Raw genomic sequence first — 5663 nt, 5'->3', positions numbered from 1 at the left:
GTTTTGTCCTCCTACTCCAAAGACTTTCTAAAAACTTGGAGTATTTGAGACAACTGACAAAAGAAGAATTCAATTCTACTAATTTGTCTTTATATAAATATATATAAACTTTATATATATATATAAAGTATATATAAAGTATAAAGAAGTACACACGCACACACACACACTTCTAATGAAACCTGAGTTTTCATTGCTTTTATGTTATATTGTTGCTGGGTGGGTGGTATTCCTGTTTCTTTTCTAAAGATGTCTGTTCAACTATTTCAATCTGAAGCTAATTAATCAGTGTTGGTAAGTAAGAGGCTTATACTGATTACCTTTTTCCTTAAGAAATTTTTGCGGGGTCTGGGTAATGATGATGGTACAAAATTCAAAAGATCCTAAGGGTTATGTTAAAAAGGAAGCTCTTCTCTTATTTCTCTAGCTCTTCATTTCCAGTTCGAAGAACAACTCCCTTCCTTCCTTGCCTCCCTTCCTCCCTCCCACTCTCCCTCCCTCCCTCCTTCCCTCCCTCCCTCCCTCCCTCCCTCCCTCCCTCCCTCTTTCTTTCTTTCTTTCTTTCTTTCTTTCTTTCTTTCTTTCTTTCTTTCTTTCTTTCTTTCTTTCTTTCTTTCTTTCTTTCTTTCTTTCTTTCTTTCTTTCTTTCTTTCTTTCTTTCTTCCTTTCTTTCTTTCTTTCTTTCTTTCTTTCTTCTCTTTCTGCTGGGTAAAATGAACTTTATTGATGGCGCATGATAAGGTAGGGCTCCCTAAAGTTCTTCCCTTCTTCAGGGGGTCTGGGGTGGGAACTGTGGAGGTCAGGAGATTCCCAGTGTGTTGGAGAGTTGATTTGGGGTATGGACCCCCCAGGAGCTGAGGGTCTCTCTTCTTTTTGCTGGGGCTGGTGGTCCAGGAGCTCGTATTCCTTGGAGGTCATGTGGCCCACCACCCTGTTTCTGTAGCCAAATTCATTGTCATACCAAGGATTGAACTTGACAAAGTGGTCATTGAGGGCAACACCAACCCTGGCATCAAAGGTAGAGGACTGGGTATCACTGTTAGAGTTGCAGGAGACAACCTGGTCCTCAGTATAACCCAGGATGCCCTTGAGGGGGCCCTCTGATGCCTGCCTCACTGCCTTCCTGATGTCATCATATTTGGCAGCTTTCTCCAGGTGGCAGGTCAGATCCACAATTGGCACATTGTAGGTGGGGACATGGAAGGCCATGCCAGTGAGCTTCCCATCCAGCTCAGGGATGACCTTGCCCGCAGCCTTGGCAGCACCAGTAGAAGCAGGGATGGTGTTATAGGCATGTCTTTGGCCAGTACCCCCCAGCTTCCCAGAGGTGCCACCCACGGTCTTTGGAGGAGCAGTGATGGCATGGGCTGTGGTCGTGAGTCCCTCCACAATGCTGAAGTTGTCAGGGATGTCTTCGGCCGGGAGTCCAAGCAGTTGGTGGTGCAGGAGGCGTTGCTGACAATTTTCAGGGAGTTGTTATACTTGTCATGGTTCACACCCATCACAAACATGGGGGCATCTGCAGAAGGGGCAGAGAGGATGACCCTCTTGGTTCTACCCTTCAAGTGAGCCCCAGCCTTCTCCAAGCTAGTGGAGACACCAGTGGACTCCACAGCATACTCAGCACTAGCATCATCCCATTTGGTGTTCGTGAGATTTTGCTCCTGGAATTTGGAAATGGACGTTCCATTGATGACGAGCTTCCCGTCCTCAGCTTTGACTGTGCCTTTGAATTTGCCATGAGGAGAATCATACTGGACCATGCAGACCATGTAGTTAAGGCCAATGAAGGGGCCATTGAGGGCGACAATATCACCTTTGCCAAAGTTAAAAGTTTCCCTGGTGACAAGGCACCCAAAGGCCAAATTCGTTCAATTCAACCTTCACCATCGTGTCTCAGGGCTGCTGCGCGTACCGCGCAGGGAGACGCGGCTGCCTGTCCAACTGGAAGAGCAGAGAGCACTGGTGTTTCTCTGTGTCACTTCAGAGAAGTCTTCTCCTGCACCTTTGAGCTATGTGTGTGGTGTATGTATAAATATGTGTTTGTATTTCCCTTTAAAAGTTACACACATACAAATGGTGGTGTATTCATGTGGCTCTGCACCTCACTTTTTTTCATTATATATATTGGATAGAAGACATTTCAATAGCTACATAGTATTTCATTTACCTAAGCAGTTCTTTAGCCAGACTTCTTGTTGTTTCCAGTGAAAATTTTTGTGCAAACTATTTGTTCTAAGTGTGAGCCTAACTGCAGGATAAATTTTTAAATGTGGAATTGCTAGTCCTAAGAGAATATGCATTAAACAGTTTTTGATATATATTTCCAAGGAGCTCCTCCAAGGAAGTGTAAATTTTTATTTCAACCAACAATGTATGAAAGTGTTAGTTTCCCTAGTTTCTCACCAGCACAGTATGTCATTACGTTTTTGGTACTTGCTAATATGAAAGTGACAGTGGTATCTTGTTGTAGTTTTAGTTATCATTTTTCTTACTACAAGTAAAATCGACCATGTTTTTATATGTATAAAAGAGCTTTGTATTTCTTTTGTGTGTACTATTTACCCTTTTACCTATTTTTGGTGATTGGTCTTTTTCTTATTGATTAGAGGTATTATTCATATTAGTAAATTATTAGTTTATTCTTTACAGTGCTGTTTATTGCAAATACTTTCCTTATATTTTGTCATTTTTATAACTTCATTGCTATATTCTTCTATGGCTTTTGGATATTGTGTCTTACTTAACCTTTGTGAACTCTGAGATTATTTTAAAAATTCTCCCATGCTTTCTTCTCCCACTCTGTGTGCATGTGTATACATATGTAGATCTTTGGTTCATTAAGAATTTATTTTGGTCTTTAATTGAGGTAGAAATTTTTTACTTTAATTTAAATATTTCAGATGGCTACTCAATTGTCATGATATTATTTATTGTTTAATCTTTCTTTTCCTTGTTTCTTTGAAAGTCCATTTTTTAATTGTTTTAAAATAATTTTTTATTTTTCATTTACAGTTGACATACAATATTATATTAGTTTAAGGTGTACAACATAGTGATTAGGTATTTCTATAAATTTCTATAATCATTTGATCACTCCAATAAATCCAGTACCCACCTAACACTATACGTAGTAATTACAATATTACTGACTATATTCCCTATGCTGTACTATCCTGGTAACTATTTTGCAACCACTAATTTGTGCTTCTTAATCCCTTCTCTTTTTTCATAATCCTCTCAACCACCCCTCCCATCTGTCAACCATTGAAAGAAAATCCACCTTTTTTTTTTTAATCCTTGCCCGAGGATATGTTTATTGATTTTAGATTGAGAGGAAGAAAGAGAGGGAAACATCAATGTGAGAGAGAAACATCAATTGGTTGCCTCTCGCACACTGAACCCAACATAGATAACGTGCGGTCACCAGGAATCAAACCTGCAGCCTTTTGGTGTGTGGGACAATGCTCTAACCAACTGAGCCACTCAGCCAGGGCAAGTAAGTCCACCTTTATTGTATACTAAATTTCTGAATGAATTTGGGTTTATTTCTAGACTATGTTCTATTTCTTTAGTGACACCAAGCATATCTGACAAGTTTTCAAAATATTTTTGTATAGTGATAGAAAATTTAATTGAAACACAGCATTTATATCATCCTAAACAATTGAAATAAATCAGAATTTTAAGAGATTTGATTTTTGATTTGTTAAAAGTCTCCAAAAGCCTTTAGATCTACTCAGTATTTTGAATCCAATCTCGAGTAAAAAAATGCCTTAACTTTGTGCTCATGAAAAGTTGCAGGTTCCTATGCAAATATTACCCCTGAAGAAATAAAAAACAACTTCACATTTGTTTTTATTAACTCTTTTCTTTATTTGCTGTTTTGTCATTTAATATTGAAATATGTCCATGTAAAATTACTGTTGTCAGCATCATTATATCTCTGTGCTCTGTTATTAAAGATGAAATTTTCAAATATGTCTTCATTTACATTTTTTCCAAGCAAAAATTTTTAAATTGTGGTAAAGTTTACTTAACATGAAATTGACAATGTTAATAATTTCTAAGTGTACATAGTTCAGTGGTACTCAGTACATTCACATTGTTGTGCAACTATCACTACTAGCCATTTACGTTTTAAAAATAAGTGTATAGGTTGTCTTTAAAAAGACAGAGACCAGCTTAAAAATGGTATGTTGAATCCCTGAGAAGCACAAGCCAGTCGGCAGTGTGAAGCTGATGTGCCTAACATCTTTCTGGAACACAAATGCATTCTATAAAGGAATGTGTTTCTTGGCTGCAAGTGCCAATAATTAAATCTGTCCATTTAGAAATTGATCTGAAACCTGGCTCTTAAACTGCCGGATTCAGCTTGAGCTCGGAGGAGACCAAGGCATAGCCTTTGCCCCCTGATACTTACTGTTAGGACAATAAGACGGGTCAGCAGCCTCCGCTCAGACGTAGCTGTGGCCTTCTTTGCAAGATTGTCCAAGGCCCAGGGCTTTTGGTTTTTTGGATAAGGTTCTTTTTATGTTATTTAGATAAATGGAGACATACCTCTTTCACACCTCCTGAATATTTATCCTCTGCTCTCTCATCTTGCTTCTGGTATCATTCCTACCAAATGATCCACTTAATCTGGGAAAATCTTTTTTTGTTTTTTGCATCTAGACATACGCCAGCGGTGGTCTGAGTGACAGGCTGCTAGCCCCCGTATTGCCGCTCACTGCCGCCTGAAGATTGTCATCCAGGTGGGACTCTAAGGGCCACCCTTCTGGGTGGAGTGTTTCCCTTCTCAGTCTTGTGCACGGACAGACGTTAATGAATGTGGGCCGGAGGCAGCCGGTTAAAGGAAGCTGCTGACCTCACAGCAGAATCTGCTCTTGGAGTTAGAACCGAACCTGCTGTGCAGTTCCCGCTGACGGAGTCCGGACTCTCTGCGCGCGGAAGAGGCTGCTCTTGGGCAGGTTACTGCCGTAGCAGAGGACGTCGGGCATCGTTGTTGTGGTTCCCGTTGCTTTTGCACCCTACTTTGTGCATTCTTTTTGGCTGTGTTTATGTGTATAATTTGTCTCGCCACAATTAAAAATTCACATCCTGTTATGACAAACTACAGGACATGACGTTATGTGTATTAGTGGAATTAATCTTTGCATGAGAAGGGCATAAAGATTTCCTCTCTCCACTTCCTAAATCATTGCTGAGAGAAGCTGGAAAGAAAAAATCCAAACGAGTGTTGAGCCAAGCAATGCAAGTGTGAGAAACAATGTTAGAGCTCTGGTCATTTTATCTGGAGATGACTTTAAGCTCAATGGGTTATTTTCCCCCCATCTACTAAGTTAGAATAGTAATAGTGTCTTCTTTGTAGGGTTGTGGTGATGATTAAGGATGTTTACAGACAGTGTTAAGGTGAATGTCTAGTACTGAATAATCTAAGTGCTGGCTATTTTTATAAGTATTATAATTACTATTATCATTCCTCACTCTATCTCTGAGTATATTTTGAGACACCGGTATTTTGAGAACCTCTCTTTTACATTTTTCTCTGAGCTTTGCTTCCACATGTTCTTAAGAGGTGAGAAAAGCTGCTGTGATCCCTATTGCATTGTGAAACAAAACAAAACAATACAGCTACAACTTGATTACAAATTATATTTCAG

General features: G+C 39.5%; 1 pseudogene; it reads right to left on the bottom strand.

Annotated features, from left to right (window-relative positions):
* Positions 1 to 720: 720 nt before the first annotated feature.
* LOC129084130 (glyceraldehyde-3-phosphate dehydrogenase-like) lies at positions 721 to 5000 on the bottom strand (annotated as a pseudogene).
* Between the last annotated feature and the right edge of the window lie 663 nt (positions 5001 to 5663).

The sequence above is a fragment of the Pteronotus mesoamericanus genome, unplaced genomic scaffold, assembly GCF_021234165.1.
Source record: "Pteronotus mesoamericanus isolate MK-2021 breed Mesoamerican mustached bat unplaced genomic scaffold, CSHL_Meso_final scaffold_174, whole genome shotgun sequence".
Classification (NCBI taxonomy): Eukaryota; Metazoa; Chordata; class Mammalia; order Chiroptera; family Mormoopidae; genus Pteronotus; species Pteronotus mesoamericanus.
This window is presented reverse-complemented; position numbering and strand designations above follow the sequence as displayed.